The sequence below is a fragment of the Pseudophryne corroboree genome, chromosome 4, assembly GCF_028390025.1.
Source record: "Pseudophryne corroboree isolate aPseCor3 chromosome 4, aPseCor3.hap2, whole genome shotgun sequence".
Classification (NCBI taxonomy): Eukaryota; Metazoa; Chordata; class Amphibia; order Anura; family Myobatrachidae; genus Pseudophryne; species Pseudophryne corroboree.
This window is the reverse complement of record NC_086447.1, coordinates 142,104,704-142,123,283: the sequence shown is the minus strand read 5'-3', so window position 1 is coordinate 142,123,283 and position 18,580 is coordinate 142,104,704.

Below are 18,580 nucleotides of genomic sequence, written 5' to 3'. Positions count from 1 at the left end.
CTCTGTGAAAATATTCTGCAGCAGTTTCTGACTCCTTCTGTTTAATGGAGAATATTTTGTTCCATTTAACTACGGCTGGGAAATACTCCTTTAACTGTAAACTTATTCTTTTTACATTGTCTTTGTTGTACACTTCTGTAAGAGGTACATCCTGATCTAATCCACAGTCAGCTAAAAATTGAGCTGCGTCGACATTGGAGGGTAAACATGCTCTCAGCAATATCTGCCAGTCTTTATTGTTGGGCTCTACAGTGTTACCTAGGTCTCTGATGTATTTTTTGGCTGGCAACTAAGTCTTTTCTAGGGTCAGGGAATTCCGACACTATGGTCCTTAATTCCATTCGGGAAAATGGGCTGTACATGGCAATGTTCCTAACAGGAGTGACTCCTGAAGTGTCTGTTTTCCCATTTGGAACTACTATTACCTTAACAGGATTAACTCTAACAACCTCATTCTGTGTAGATTCTACAGGCTGTGGTGAAATAGTTTCAGCATAGTGTATGGTGCCGTACTTACCCGTTGATACGACCTCACCTATCCCTCCGCTAGGGGCCTTTGTTACTAATCTCGGGGGTGGAGCTGTGCCTACTGTGGTCTCTGCTATGGTGGCTGCTAGAGAGAGCGCTGAAATTGTTGCCGATTCGTCCTCTTGATCACACTCCTGAGGAAAGTTCAAAACAGGGTACAACTTGCACGGGTTAATACTTGCATTGGTTAATTGGTTAACATTATCTTTAACATTTACACAGTTGCTAAGTGTTTGTGTGTTACACCTTAGTGCGTCATTCTCCGCAACCAATTTCTCTCCTGATATGTATGGTGGCGGTGGGGCCGTGGCTATCAGTTTTCTGATCGAGCCAGATCCCGCCGCCTGAGCCAATCCTCTCTGTATTTCACCCTCCTGTTGCCACAACCGTAAATAATCATAATGCTTGATTCGTCTCTTGGCTGATTTAATGAGACATATCCTTCTCCTTAAATTCGTTAACACTTCTGTGCTGAAGCTACCTACTCTTGGGAATTTCTCCCCGTCATGTACTGTCATTCTCTCCCATTCATCACATAAAGCTTCTGTGTGACTTCCGTATTTCTCACACATTACGTACCTTGCCGACCCGACTGGTCGGTTCACTGAATCAACCCGAACCGAGGTTGATCGCCCCCTACCTGAACAAGTGGCCCCCATAGTTCGAAGGTGTTGCTTTATTCAGCCAACCCTTACGCAAACCAAAATGTTCAAAATAGGCTGACGGTGGCGGTTTACCGAGTACCCCACTCACTCGCCCACGCCGACCAATACGACCTGATCACACTGATATAGTGCTGGCGTACTCGACCCAGGGCCCCTGCGACCTGAACCTCTATTTACTGGAACCTGTGAGGGTGATCCGAAGAACACTTACTCTTTCCAGTAACTATTGGTTGTTGGATAGTTCCTGAGTGAGCAGCGAACCTCCCTTAAAATAAAAAAAATTACACAAATCACGTTAGAATGTACAAATAGCGTTTATGACCTTCGTACACAAATAGTACCGGTCAGGTTTACTAATGTACACAATTACGTGCGGAACAATCGTTCAGCACATAAGCAACTAATCTTATGTACGGAGCGACCAGTGGAATCGAAAATTACGGCTGCGAATTCCTTCAGCCAGAGCTTGTATGGCCTGTATGGGTGTTGCACCAACCCTTTCTTGGTGTTGTGCCTGTGGACTGTATAGCGGACTTCCTTGTCTGCTGTACCTGAACCTGCTGGTCTGCTATGACCTCTTGGTCTGTTACAGTATGACCTCCTGGTCTGCTATACTCTAATGCTCAAATTGTATGTTTTAACCAGGGATGCCTCCCTAGCCACCATGTACGTCACTTACACGCATGTACCTCACGAGAACTCGACTTTTCTTGTGGTTCAACCTCAAAAATTGTAAAAACACACTCACTCACCACATATACACTTTTGTTTCTATTTCTATTTCTGCGCAGAAATTTGCTTTAGACCAGATGTGTTACCAATTAGGAGAAGGATCTGTTAATTTAAATTTCGAATGTTAAAATAGATTTGCGCGATTTATCGCCTTGCGTTATTTACCGCATTGCGCTATTTATCGCGTTGAAAAAAAATTAACACTTGTGATTTGAGTTACGTGGGCGTACCCGTACGCTCCGTTGCGTAATATACGCTGCATGCGTCGGCCCTTGGGTTGCGTACGCAAGTCTCAGTCCTTTGTTAGAGACACGTGTACGCAAAGCAAAGATCCACCGTAACACAATTTATACGTTTATCAATGTAGATGATCCTTTATCATCTACCGCGCACCACACTGACTTCGCCTTGTCTCTCAGGCACAGCTGTGTTTGTCTATACTTTAACTATATTACCTTTTTACTCTTAAACTATGAAATAGCGGCAAATCTCTCTTAGCACGTTTATCAACTATAAAACTGGCAAACAGGAGAGTGATATACGAAAATACACAAATGAAAAAAAAAAGAAATGCAGATATATATGTGTGCGTGCGTGTGTACGCAAGACAGAAAAATAAACAGTTTTTTTTTTTTTTTTTTAAGGACACTATCGTTTTGTTCTTACATCCGGTTCCCGGATTCCTTCAGCACCCTTTACTAAGAGAAGCAGACTCTTATCCAAACAGCACTACGAGGAATATGATCTCCCGCCCTTTGCTGCTGGATAATGTCTGCTGAAATTACCTAGTGCAGATATGTGAAGGACAGGACGAGCCCGCAATTGATAAAGCTAAATATTTATCTTATATAATACCCTTTATGAGGTCTAAGAACACTGTACGCTATCTACGTATGAAGTACCGTAAGGGTACGCACGTTGCGTAACAATCGCTTAGCCGTAGTCGAGACGCTCAAGCGTCACGTTCGCTCACGGCCAAGAGATCACAGGCAGGCACGCTATTGGCTGCTGACTAACTTAATGATTCGCTATAGCGTAGCGGACGCTCGGGACCACGAGGAGATCACCAGCGGCGCTGACGCTCACAATGTTAAACCTTTGTATCTAAACCATAAACAGTGTATTGTGCAGTAAAACCTTAGTGTAATGATAGAGTGTAAATGCAACACAGTATAACCTTATTACCTTTAAAGCTGTTCTAGCGTCACCGACGCTCTGAGAATACTTAACCCTATAAGAAATACACAGATACCGTGCTCAGGGTCCAACACCTAATATATATATTATGAATGATATACTTGCAAAAGAATTAATACATATACAAATCATACACTACAATATAACATAGACTACCTAACCAGATAACTACACAGGAAATATAATACAATTACTATTTAAGGGAAAATAAGAGAGAAAGAGGAGAAGAGAGAGAGAGAAAGAAATTGGCCCACAATAACAAGAAGATCAATATAGTTGCGGAGAAACACTTACGCACAAGGGGAAACGATCGCATGCGCCTCGATATCCAGCTCCCGATTATCAGCAATGAGAACCGTTGAAGAGAGTGAGAGCTGGATGTGATCGGCCTGTCTATTTATGCCCCACACACAATACAATTCAATGGTCCCTACAATCTCATTGTTCATTGGACACAGGAATTCCTCCTCGCATTATAACAAAAGGTCATAGGTTGATTCATACAGGTGGGCCGTGACTATTTCCAACAGCTCAGGAGGGTGGGAAACTAGGTTTCCCGCCGCATGGATAAGTAAGTGCAAATACAGTAAATGTTCATAAACTTCTTATGTCCATAACTATTCGCACGAGCGATTAATCCGCTTCAAACCAACACCGGAATATTGCTAATTAAATATTCTTCCGATGGATACTAAACACCACTGTATTACTCCTGTCTGACCCTTCGTATCAAACAAAGAGGGATTTCTATGTTCATGAACATTCTATATTAACCAAACTTTCAGAATCTATCAAAGGGACCATGATCTACAAAATACATTATATAGTGAAAATATGTAATGATTGAGTTGCACGCTACGATCACATAAACTCTACCGTAAATACGCATACCGTGCGCCTGCGGGTGCCCGCGACTGTGAGTATGCGCACGTACGGGAGAGCGCACGCATGCGCAGCACGGACCTGTGTGAGGTGCAAATATGGTAGTGTGCATAGAGATATTTTTCTGACTTTGACAGTGCCCATTCAACACAATTGACTAAAGAGGAGATTTATCAAACTACTATTTTTTTTTCTTGCATGGAAAATTCTAGTACACATACATCCTGTCAGTTGTTCAAAATAAAGGTGTTTTTTTCATTACTTGCATTGTTGGATAAATTGCTATCCTTGAATTTGCTGGTCTTCTAAAAGGCTTGTGCTTAAGCAGGAGCAAAATACTACATACTAGGCACCCTAGCAAAATGTGTGGGCCCGGTAATGCAGATTATCCACTGTGGCCTGTGCTGTGCTTTTTCACCATATGTGGGTGATGCAAAAATATGCAGTGAAGTCCTGTTTCGGTTTTACTGTGATTCTGATGACTTGATATTGAGTGCTTGCCAGGGGTGGATTGGGAACAGAAAGAGTCCCTGGAAAAATTTGTAGAAGTGGCCTCTCAGAGGCAGCACCAGAGGTATACCGTGTAACTATGGCGGCAGCACAACCCCTCACATGTCAACAAACAAAACAGGCCACACATGCACATCAGCCCACTGGAAATCTTCCCTGTGAGCCCTATGGCCAATCCACCCCTAGTGCTTGCAGAGTTTGCAACATAGTAACATAGTTTCTGAGGTTGAAAAAATTCAATTTGTCCATCGAGTTCAACCTATTTGTGATCTCCTACACCGTATTTTTTTTAGGACTAATTTTATCTGTTGTGAATGTCGGCCGTTCTGTTTATTCCTCTTTTTTTTTTTTTTTTTTTTTTACTATAGTGTGTGTGATCTACCCACCATAACCCTGTATATCCTTATCCATTAGGAATTTATCTAGCCCATTCTTAAAAGTAATGACCGAGTCCGCCATTACCTCTCTCTCAGGCAGGGAATTCCAAATATGTATTGTCCTTACTGTGAAGAAACCTTCACCGCGGATGTCCACGTGTCATTTGTGTTGATCTTACAAAAAAACAAATCCCTGCAAACTCAGTTTATTGTCCCCTTATATATTTGTAAATGTTAATCATGTCCCCTTTTAATCTCTTCTTTTGCAGTGTGAACATGCCTAGCCTATCAAGCCTTTCCTCGTATTCTAGATTCTCCATCCCCTTAATCAATTTGGTCGCCCATCTCTGAACCTTTTCTAGTTACAGGATATCCTTTTTGAAGTATGGTGCCCAAAATTGTGCACAGTGTTCGAGATGTGGCCTCACTAGGGATTTATATAACGGGAGTATAACACACTTATCCCTTGCATCAATTCCCCGCGTGCAACGTCTGTAGTTCCACCACTATACTTAAACAAAGCTATTTTTATAAAACCACAAAATATGCACTAAATGGTGGCAACTATATATATGACATATTTTATATTTATATATATATATATATATATATATATATATTCAAAATAAATAGAAACTTATTTTTTAAGGTTAGTGACAGAACAAAATGTTTGTTATTATAATAGTAGCGTTGCATGCTAAAGTAAGCCAGAGTACAGCAAGGGACTTTTTCTCGTACAATACCAATACGCTAAAGAGGCAATGGGAGAGTTCAGAGTAATTACAATGAAAGCTGCAATTTTTTTTTACTTTAAAATAGTTTATGATTTGCTCTGTAAAATATGTTAGTCTGAAGAAGGCAGAATAATGATGCTGCTCCATATATTGCATTCACCTTTTCAGCTATGTCTAATAATACAACACTTTAGCGTAATTGAATGTCTGTGAACCTTGACAGAATTCCAATAAAAATAAAATGGACTTTTTTGGCTCAGTAATTTTTCAGCATTTCATTTTGGTGATTGTAAATATGCTACCTTGAAACAATCCGAGAGTTGTTCCAGGAAATATATGTTTTCCTATTACTTTTATTTCACAAATCACTTTATTAAACAGAGGTGTGAATGTTTTTATTTTTTTTTACATTTATCAAAGTACAAACATTTGGTAAGAAGTCAGGGGAATGGGAAATGGGGGTTGTGAAAACTATTTTATGCAGTATCAAATTCAATGCAATGCAAGGTTCACAAAAATGTAAACTGGTCAAATAGTAGAGAAGACTATATAAATAGGGACAGAACTTTATCAGTGACAAAATATAATATATCAGCCCAGATTCTAATGAAGATGAAAACTTGTTTTGTCTCTAAAATTTTCTGCTTAATAAACTTTATTATTGCAAAACCATTGCAGCTAGCAAATCACTGTGCCCACAAACAGGTAATGGATAGGGTGGCCAATACCAGGATCGGGATCGCGGAATTTAGGCCAAAAAACTAGAGATGTGCACTTGAAATTTTTCGGGTTTTGTGTTTTGGTTTTGGGTTCGGTTCCGCGGCCGTGTTTTGGGTTCGAACGCGTTTTGGCAAAACCTCACCGAATTTTTTTTGTCGGATTCGGTTGTGTTTTGGATTCGGGTGTTTTTTTTCAAAAAACACTAAAAAACAGCTTAAATCATAGAATTTGGGGGTCATTTTGATCCCAAAGTATTATTAACCTCAAAAACCATAATTTCCACTCATTTTCAGTCTATTCTGAACACCTCACACCTCACAATATTATTTTTAGTCCTAAAATTTGCACCGAGGTCGCTGGATGACTAAGCTAAGCGACCCTAGTGGCCGACACAAACACCTGGCCCATCTAGGAGTGGCACTGCAGTGTCACGCAGGATGGCCCTTCCAAAAAACACTCCCCAAACAGCACATGACGCAAAGAAAAAAAGAGGCGCAATGAGGTAGCTGTGTGAGTAAGCTAAGCGACCCTAGTGCCCGACACAAACACCTGGCCCATCTAGGAGTGGCACTGCAGTGTCACGCAGGATGGCCCTTCCAAAAAACACTCCCCAAACAGCACATGACGCAAAGAAAAAAAGAGGCGCAATGAGGTAGCTGTGTGAGTAAGCTAAGCGACCCTAGTGGCCGACACAAACACCTGGCCCATCTAGGAGTGGCACTGCAGTGTCACGCAGGATGGCCCTTCCAAAAAACACTCCCCAAACAGCACATGACGCAAAGAAAAAAAGAGGCGCAATGAGGTAGCTGTGTGAGTAAGATAAGCGACCCTAGTGGCCGACACAAACACCTGGCCCATCTAGGAGTGGCACTGCAGTGTCACGCAGGATGGCCCTTCCAAAAAACACTCCCCAAACAGCACATGACGCAAAGAAAAAAAGAGGCGCAATGAGGTAGCTGTGTGAGTAAGCTAAGCGACCCTAGTGGCCGACACAAACACCTGGCCCATCTAGGAGTGGCACTGCAGTGTCACGCAGGATGGCCCTTCCAAAAAACACTCCCCAAACAGCACATGACGCAAAGAAAAAAAGAGGCGCAATGAGGTAGCTGTGTGAGTAAGCTAAGCGACCCTAGTGGCCGACACAAACACCTGGCCCATCTAGGAGTGGCACTGCAGTGTCACGCAGGATGGCCCTTCCAAAAAACACTCCCCAAACAGCACATGACGCAAAGAAAAAAAGAGGCGCAATGAGGTAGCTGTGTGAGTAAGTTAAGCGACCCTAGTGGCCGACACAAACACCTGGCCCATCTAGGAGTGGCACTGCAGTATCACGCAGGATGGCCCTTCAAAAAAATTCTCCCCAAACAGCACATGACGCAAAGAAAAATGAAAGAAAAAAGAGGTGCAAGATGGAATTGTCCTTGGGCCCTCCCACCCACCCTTATGTTGTATAAACAGGACATGCACACTTTAACCAACCCATCATTTCAGTGACAGGGTCTGCCACACGACTGTGACTGAAATGACGGGTTGGTTTGGACCCCCACCAAAAAAGAAGCAATTAATCTCTCCTTGCACAAACTGGCTCTACAGAGGCAAGATGTCCACCTCATCATCATCCTCCGATATATCACCGTGTACATCCCCCTCCTCACAGATTATCAATTCGTCCCCACTGGAATCCACCATATCAGCTCCCTGTGTACTTTGTGGAGGCAATTGCTGCTGGTCAATGTCTCCACGGAGGAATTGATTATAATTAATTTTAATGAACATCATCTTCTCCACATTTTCTGGAAGTAACCTCGTACGCCGATTGCTGACAAGGTGAGCGGCGGCACTAAACTTTCTTTCGGAGTACACACTTGTGGGAGGGCAACTTAGGTAGAATAAAGCCAGTTTGTGCAAGGGCCTCCAAATTGCCTCTTTTTCCTGCCAGTATAAGTACGGACTGTCTGACGTGCCTACTTGGATGCGGTCACTCATATAATCCTCCACCATTCTTTCAATGGGGAGAGAATCATATGCAGTGACAGTAGACGACATGTCCGTAATCGTTGTCAGGTCCTTCAGTCCGGACCAGATGTCAGCATCAGCAGTCGCTCCAGACTGCCCTGCATCACCGCCAGCGGGTGGGCTCGGAATTCTGAGCCTTTTCCTCGCACCCCCAGTTGCGGGAGAATGTGAAGGAGGAGATGTTGACAGGTCGCGTTCCGCTTGACTTGACAATTTTCTCACCAGCAGGTCTTTGAACCCCAGCAGACTTGTGTGTGCCGGAAAGAGAGATCCAAGGTAGGTTTTAAATCTAGGATCGAGCACGGTGGCCAAAATGTAGTGCTCTGATTTCAACAGATTGACCACCCGTGAATCCTTGTTAAGCGAATTAAGGGCTCCATCCACAAGTCCCACATGCCTAGCGGAATCGCTCTGTGTTAGCTCCTCCTTCAATGTCTCCAGCTTCTTCTGCAAAAGCCTGATGAGGGGAATGACCTGACTCAGGCTGGCAGTGTCTGAACTGACTTCACGTGTGGCAAGTTCAAAAGGTTGCAGAACCTTGCACAACGTTGAAATCATTCTCCACTGCACTTGAGACAGGTGCATTCCACCTCCTATATCGTGCTCAATTGTATAGGCTTGAATGGCCTTTTGCTGCTCCTCCAACCTCTGAAGCATATATAGGGTTGAATTCCACCTCGTTACCACTTCTTGCTTCAGATGATGGCAGGGCAGGTTCAGGCGTTTTTGGTGGTGCTCCAGTCTTCTGTACGTGGTGCCTGTACGCCGAAAGTGTCCCGCAATTCTTCTGGCCACCGACAGCATCTCTTGCACGCCCCTCTCGTTTTTTAAATAATTCTGCACCACCAAATTCAAGGTATGTGCAAAACATGGGACGTGCTGGAATTTGCCCATATTTAATGCACACACAATATTGCTGGCGTTGTCCGATGCCACAAATCCACAGGAGAGTCCAATTGGGGTAAGCCATTCCGCGATGATCTTCCTCAGTTGCCGTAAGAGGTTTTCAGCTGTGTGCGTATTCTGGAAACCGGTGATACAAAGCGTAGCCTGCCTAGGAAAGAGTTGGCGTTTGCGAGATGCTGCTACTGGTGCCGCCGCTGCTGTTCTTGCGGCGGGAGTCCATACATCTACCCAGTGGGCTGTCACAGTCATATAGTCCTGACCCTGCCCTGCTCCACTTGTCCACATGTCCGTGGTTAAGTGGACATTGGGTACAACTGCATTTTTTAGGACACTGGTGAGTCTTTTTCTGACGTCCGTGTACATTCTCGGTATCGCCTGCCTAGAGAAGTGGAACCTAGATGGTATTTGGTAACGGGGGCACACTACCTCAAGAAATTGTCTAGTTCCCTGTGAACTAACGGCGGATACCGGACGCACGTCTAACACCAACATAGTTGTCAAGGCCTCAGTTATCCGCTTTGCAACAGGATGACTGCTGTGATATTTCATCTTCCTCGCAAAGGACTGTTGGACAGTCAATTGCTTGGTGGAAGTAGTACAAGTGGGCTTACGACTTCCCCTCTGGGATGACCATCGACTCCCAGCAGCAACAACAGCAGCGCCAGCAGCAGTAGGCGTTACACGCAAGGATGCATCGGAGGAATCCCAGGCAGGAGAGGACTCGTCAGAATTGCCAGTGACATGGCCTGCAGGACTATTGGCATTCCTGGGGAAGGAGGAAATTGACACTGAGGGAGTTGGTGGGGTGGTTTGCGTGAGCTTGGTTACAAGAGGAAGGGATTTACTGGTCAGTGGACTGCTTCCGCTGTCGCCCAAAGTTTTTGAACTTGTCACTGACTTATTATGAATGCGCTGCAGGTGACGTATAAGGGAGGATGTTCCGAGGTGGTTAACGTCCTTACCCCTACTTATTACAGCTTGACAAAGGCAACACACGGCTTGACAAATGTTGTCCGCATTTCTGGTGAAATACTTCCACACCGAAGAGCTGATTTTTTTGGTATTTTCACCAGGCATGTCAATGGCCATATTCCTCCCACGGACAACAGGTGTCTCCCCGGGTGCCTGACTTAAACAAACCACCTCACCATCAGAATCCTCCTTGTCAATTTCCTCCCCAGCGCCAGCAACACCCATATCCTCCTCATCCTGGTGTACTTCAACACTGACATCTTCAATCTGACTATCAGGAACTGGACTGCGGGTGCTCCTTCCAGCACTTGCAGGGGGCGTGCAAATGGTGGAAGGCGCATGCTCTTCACGTCCAGTGTTGGGAAGGTCAGGCATCGCAGCCGACACAATTGGACTCTCCTTGTGGATTTGGGATTTCGAAGAACGCACAGTTCTTTGCTGTGCTTTTGCCAGCTTGAGTCTTTTCATTTTTCTAGCGAGAGGCTGAGTGCTTCCATCCTCATGTGAAGCTGAACCACTAGCCATGAACATAGGCCAGGGCCTCAGCCGTTCCTTGCCACTCCGTGTGGTAAATGGCATATTGGCAAGTTTACGCTTCTCCTCCGACAATTTTATTTTAGATTTTTGAGTCCTTTTTTTACTGATATTTGGTGTTTTGGATTTTACATGCTCTGTACTATGACATTGGGCATCGGCCTTGGCAGACGACGTTGCTGGCATTTCATCGTCTCGGCCATGACTAGTGGCAGCAGCTTCAGCACGAGGTGGAAGTGGATCTTGATCTTTCCCTATTTTTGGAACCTCAACATTTTTGTTCTCCATATTTTAATAGGCACAACTAAAAGGCACCTCAGGTAAACAATGGAGATGGATGGATACTAGTATACTTATGGATGGACGAGCGACTGCCGACACAGAGGTAGCTACAGCCGTGGACTACCGTACTGTGTCTGCTGCTAATATAGACTGGATGATAATGAGATAAAAATAAAATATATATATATATCACACTAGTACTGCAGCCGGAAAGGTATATATATATTATGTAATGACGGACCTGCTGGACACTGTCTGTCAGCACTGCAGACTCCTAAAGTAAGCTACTAGTATCAAGAAGATAGAAAAAAAAACACGGGTAGGTGGTATACAATTATGGATGGACAAGCGACTGCCGACACAGAGGTAGCTACAGCCGTGGACTACCGTACTGTGTCTGCTGCTAATATAGACTGGATGATAATGAGATAAAAATATTATATATATATATATATCACACTAGTACTGCAGCCGGACAGGTATATATATATTATGTAATGACGGACCTGCTGGACACTGTCTGTCAGCACTGCAGACTCCTAAAGTAAGCTACTAGTATCAAGAAGATAGAAAAAAAAACCACGGGTAGGTGGTATACAATTATGGATGGACCAGCGACTGCCGACACAGAGGTAGCTACAGCCGTGGACTACCGTACTGTGTCTGCTGCTAATATAGACTGGATGATAATGAGATAAAATTAATATATATATATATATATCACACTAGTACTGCAGCCGGACAGGTATATATTATGTAATGACGGACCTGCTGGACACTGTCTGTCAGACTCAGCACTGCAGACTCCTAAAGTAAGCTACTAGTATCAAGAAGATAGAAAAAAAAAAAAAACACGGGTAGGTGGTATACAATTATGGATGGACCAGCGACTGCCGACACAGAGGTAGCTACAGCCGTGGACTACCGTACTGTGTCTGCTGCTAATATAGACTGGATGATAATGAGATAAAATTAAAATATATATATATATATCACACTAGTACTGCAGCCGGACAGGTATATATTATGTAATGACGGACCTGCTGGACACTGTCTGCAGAATGCGTTTATAAAAAAAAACACCACACGACGAGTGTTTACATTTTTCAGGCAGACAATCACAATATACTGGTGGTCAGCAGACAATCACAATACTGGTGGTCAGTGGTCACTGGTCAGTCACACTGGCAGTGGCACTCTGGCAGCAAAAGTGTGCACTGTACTTAAAATATGTACTCCTGCTATAACTGCTCCCCAGTCTCCCCCACAATTAAGCTGTGTGAGCAGTGAGCACTCAGCACAGTCAGATAATGATATACAGTATTACATATGATGCAGCACACTGGGCTGAGCACAGATATGGTATGTGACTGTGTCACACTGTGTATCGTTTTTTTTCAGGCAGAGAACGGATTAATTAAACTGGTGGTCACTGGTCACACTATCAGCAGCAAGTAGTACTCCTCCTAATAATATGCTCCCCAAAATTTGTGTCTCTCTCTAGTACTCTAGTCTAAACGGAGAGGACGCCAGCCACGTCCTCTCCCTATCAATCTCAATGCACGTGTGAAAATGGCGGCGACGCGCGGCTCCTTATATAGAATCCGAGTCTCGCGATAGAATACGAGCCTCGCGAGAATCCGACAGCGGGATGATGACGTTCGGGCGCGCTCGGGTTAACCTAGCAAGGCGGGAAGATCCGAGTCGCTCGGCCCCGTGTAAAAAAACCTGAAGTTCGGGCGGGTTAGGATTCCGAGGAACCGAACCCGCTCATCTCTACAAAAAACGTCTTGGATGAAATCCCGGGATTGGAAGCTCTAATCCCAGAGATTTCGGGATCAGGCATTCCTTTGTTTTTTTTAATGCCAGGCAGCATTGAGCGTCCTCAGGATGCGCAGACGCTGCCCAGCTCCCTCCTCCCAGCCCCCCCTGCTCAGCTTGACATGAAGTCAGAGGTCACGCTGTGCAGCCAGCCGCCCGCCACCCACGGACGTCACTGAACTGGAGGAAGTAACTCACCTGCCTTCCCAGGTACCAAGGTGGTGAGTTATGTGTGCAGTCCGGTGCAGTGCAGAGTGGTGCGGTGGGATAGGTGGTGGAGATGGGGCATTGACACAGGAAACACACCAATCCCTGGATTGGCCACCCTAGTCCTGGACAGTGCCAGACAGACTTCCAAATCCTCATCTCTGCTCAGGAGTCTAATCCCAAACACCTCTTAATAACATGTAACTGTATATCAACCCCTTCTAGACCAAACACACCGACCAACATTAGTGCCCAAGAGCTTGCATACTCTTGGGCACTCACCTGCCTTCCCAGGTACCAAGGTGGTGAGTTATGTGTGCAGTCCGGTGCAGTGCAGAGTGGTGCGGTGGGATAGGTGGTGGAGATGGGGCATTGACACAGGAAACACACCAATCCCTGGATTGGCCACCCCAGTCCTGGACAGTGCCAGACAGACTTCCAAATCCTCATCTCTGCTCAGGAGTCTAATCCCAAACACCTCTTAATAACATGTAACTGTATATCAACCCCTCCTAGACCAAACACACCGACCAACATTAGTGCCCAAGAGCTTGCATACTACTTCACGGACAGGATTGGTAAAATCCAACATTAAATAATGTGCTCCTCCTCTCCCAGCAAGTTGCTCAATTCCCTGCCCTATGGTATGCAATTTTATTTGAACACACAAATGAAGAATGAATTATCTACTCTCTTCTTATTTTCTGACACTACTACCTAGAGGTGTGCAAGCAGTACTATCATCTAGGGAACATGGCCACTGGCATATTGATAATGGGTGCAGTGTGTGAGGTGCACATGGGCCCCCCCTGGGGGGCACACACCGCATACCATGCACCCATTATTTGTAATACTTACCCTCTGGAGTCCCACGGCAAATCAACAGCGCTGCCGAAATTACTGGGAAAGTGGCACAACGTAATTTTCCTGGTATTTTGCACATGTGCAGAAGGAAAATCACTGCGAAAATGGCCGCTGCTTCATTTTCCTGGAGATCTGCGCATATACGCTCTAAACTCTGAGACAGCACTAGTGTCCCCTAGGGACCCTGGTGCCCAGAGTCACAGCGCTGCTGGCTAGAGAGGATGGGCCCTGGCGGAGCCTGCACACGGGTCTCCTCCTCTCTAGATACGCCCCTGCACCATGGCACCTGCTTTTAGCTTCCAGGGTGCCTGGGATGGCACCCTGCAGGCAGCAGAGCTGCTGCAGAGTTGCAGGGATCATCCAATACTATACAAACTTTAAAAGATGCTCCGGGGGGTGCCCTGCTTCCTGGTCCTAATGACCCTCCCCCTTAGCTCTCCAGTTTCACACAAAAACAGTCACATTTCCTCCCCTATTTTTGTTTCTTTTTCCTCTACATCCTCTTTCCAAACATAAAAAAAAATAATAAACCACCACCAATCTAACTACAGTACCATTCACACCCAACTCACATGCAAATAACACAGGCAGGATTAAAAGTAAAACAAAGACAGCAGTTATCAAATTCCTGTGAGAACTGAGAACTGTTGGTTTACATACTGCTAGGAGCAGCTGAATACAGTGATGTAACTAACCCTGGACATCTCACACTGGGCTGGTAATGGAAAATCAGAGTGACCTTCCTTTAAAGAACAATATTATTAACTCTTTACTCACCATAAACCCCTAACCCACCATCCACGGGTATAGGCAATAGCTTTCAGCCCAGGGCAGGAAGTCTCTCTTGAGGGTGGACCCTGTTTTTTTTTTTTTTTTGGGGGGGGGGGGGGGGGGGGGCGCTTAGCTTTCCATGGCATTCCATCCCTGTACTCAGTTTGGGCAGGTTAATGGTATGACAGGGGACCCCACACTGTGTGTCTCCCTGCTATAGCGTTACCTCCCTGTCAGCTGGATCAGCATGGTACTGTTTTTTGGAAAATTGGGAGGACCTTTTTTCCCCCTATTCCAATACCAGCTCAGGATGAGAAGTCCTGGGCTGGTTATGGATTTGATGGGTGAGGGGGTACACAAATTTTCTTTTTGAAATGTGACTATTAGTCAGCACGTAAATCGATAGCTCTCACAGGCACAGCAGCCTCTTAGCCACAGGTTTTGGCAGCTGCCTGCTTTTAGTAGCAGCTGTGTTATTTTCTTATTGCTGTCAACATTTTGACTGTTAACGTATAAGCCTGTCAACATTACTGTATGGTTGTTATGACTGTCGACATTTTAACTGTGCATTCATTTTGAGGGCCTACACTTTGACCCTTTCGACATTTTAAGTGTCGACAATTATTTATTGTCAGCATGTTAACTGTCAACCTAATGGCCCTTATCAACCTTATGTCAATGTAAAAATTTTGTCCTTGTCAACATTTTTTCTGTCAACATTTTGGTGTCAACATTTTGATTGTCTAAGTTTTGGCTAATTTTTGACTATATCCCAGGACAGTGACAGACGCAGAGTTATACTCATGACATGCAGAACCAATAAGAAAGCACACAGCAAAGAGCCTGACACTTTATAATGTTAGTGAAAAAGAAGTAGTATAAAGACTAGCGCTTCAGTAAACAGTGCAGCTGTCACGATCCGGGTAATTTCTCGCCAATACTTACCTTCTAAATTCCTCCTGAGACTGTCCCAGCGTTCCAAGCCCGGAATCCATCTGTGCTGTCTGCGTGCAGCACGCTGCATCCCATTGTCTCAGGGGGATCTGGTCTCTAAGTCGACAGTAACTAGGTCGACAATGTCTAGGTCGACCACTATTGGTCGACAATAACTAGGTCAACAGGGTGTCTAGGTCGACAGGGTCTTTAGGTCGACAGGGTCTAGGTTGACAGGTCAAAAGGTCGACATGAGTTTTTTAAAAAAAAAATAATTTTTTTTGAACCTTTTCATACTTAACGATCCACGTGGACTACGATTGGAATGGTAATCTGTGCCGAGCGAAGCAGTAGCGGAGCGAAGGCACCCAATGCCCGAAGCATGGCGAGCGTAGCGAGCCATGCGAGAGGACGCGGTGCACTAATTGGGGTTCCCGGTCACTCTACGAAGAAAATGACACCAAAATAACATAAAAAACTCATGTCGACCTTTTGACCTGTCGACCTAGAACATGTCGACCTAAAGACCCTGTCGACCTAGACACCCTGTCGACCTAGTTACTGTCGACCAATAGTGGTCGACCTAGACATTATCGACCTAGTTACTGTCGACCTTCAATACCACACCCGTGAATTTGTTCACAATTATCATACATATATACTCATGTGTAAAATAAATATCTTTATCATGTCCCCCAAAATATTTTTAGACATATAGCTGTCTTTATGGTGAATATTATTATTAAGTGTGATTATATTATTAAATTCTATTTTTTTATTAGAATTTAATAATATAATCACACTTAATAATAATATTCACCATAAAGACAGCTATATGTCTAAAAATATTTTGGGGGACTTGATAAAGAAATTTATTTTACACATGAGTATATATGTATGATAATTGTGAACAAATTCACACCCCCTATATTTTAAAGAAAATATTAAAAGTTACGTTTTAAATTATTAACCATATCAATACAATACAGATTAATTTAAAATAGTGCTCCAAAAAGACAATCCCTGTCTTTCTCCGGCAACTGCCGGTCTTTTGTCTGTTTATAAGGTTTAAACGTGATTGTTGGAGCACCTCCAGCTAAGGATGAATAAAATCCCAAATTACTATGGGAAATCTGTTAGATAGCTGGTTATTTAGTATGCAATAAATATACATTTTCAAGTTCTGTGCAGGGTACATTACATGACTATAAAGTTGTCAGTGCTTCAATGGTCATCCCAGTGATAGCAGTCTCTCCTGTTTGTATTGATTGCCGTCTGCAAAACTCCACTAGAGACTGGCACCAATTCCTATCCTCACGGTGTAGCCTGACTCCGCAGTATCCTAATATTGCTCCCTGCGTTTGAACAGATTACTTGCACACCGGCTCTCAGCATTCCAGCTTCCAGCGGTGCCCTGTCTCAGTATTAGTAATCTGCGCACTCAAGCATCTCCAACATATTCTTCGCTCTCAAGCTACATTAGTGCGCTCCTGCACTAACCACTCAGCTCTCCTGTTAGACCAGTCCCATCTGGTAACACCCGGCAGTTTACAGTCACCAGCTTCCGCTTTCCATCTGCTACCTAATGCATAGGTGTTGGTAAGGACATACCATCTCCAAGTCCTTAAAGACTGTTCCTACGTTATACCACACCTAAAGACTGCCTGTATGCACTCCTTAGAACTGTGACTTATATTCAGTGATCATATTGCCAACTGCCGACATATACGTGTGAGCTGAGTTTCAATAGTCCTATTAAACTTATCCTCTGTTGTCGTGGTCACGCCTTCGGGCTTGGTTCTGCAGGTCCACACGTATGTCTAGGGGTCCTATCTCACCACCCAAGTTTACATACACCTCAGCCCCTACAACTGAGGCTTCCCACAGCTGACACCAACCCTCACTTGTGACAGCAGCAATGGAAAGCTGAGGTGGTCACCCACATCTCCACAAATTACAATAATTAAAAAATGGGTGACATTTGATATGACGGCTGTTGGGATCCCGGCGCTCAGTATAGCGGCGCCTGAATCCCAACAGCCGGCATACTGACAACTATTCTGCCCCTTGGCGGGTCCACAACCCCTGTGGAAGGAGAATAAATAGTGTGGCACGTGTAGAGCTCCATCGTGCCTGCAGTGTAGCGAGCCCAGTGAGCCCTCAATGGGCTCTTTTACGCTTGACCCGCTGCTGGCATGCCGGTGGTTGGGATCCCGGTGCTGGTATGCTGGGCGCCGGGATCCCGACAGCCGGCATAACATACTACACCCTAAAATGCCACGTTTTAGGATACATATAGATATCTCAAAGGCAATAAAAACCAGTTAATTTATTGCCTAGAATAGGCTATCAAGTACACCACAGGTCCCCATCATAGTTTCCAGTATGTTCAACTGCAGATGTACATAGATCCATCTTATGAATGAGATGATATGACCTTTCTTTACAAGGTCATTTAATTCCCCGTTCCTCCATAGATAGCCAATACATGAAAAGGGAACAAAAAACTTTCAGATAGTGAAACACTGTTTATTCATAGACAATAAAAACATTGCATGTCCACCATATAAGACTGAGCAGTGTAAATTTCCACATACCCAAGTTCGCTGTACTTCCAGTAACCTCCCGGGAAAGAGTTCTGGATCAAACTGCTGGTCATTTGGAAAAAAGTCCCCAATACTGTATGTCTCCCTGGTCGCAGTCCACCCTATATTACCACCAACGCATTTCAACTCCCACAGGAACCTTTTTCAAGGTGTACTGTATATTCATGGTGGCCACACAAAAGATATATATCCTTTATAACGCTCCCTGTTAGTTCAAGCAGGGGACACGACTAATTAACACTAAAAACTCCTCACAACTTACTCTTATCACATTCTATAAACTTCTGTCATCTAAGAATACTTTGCATTTTTGATGGGTATTA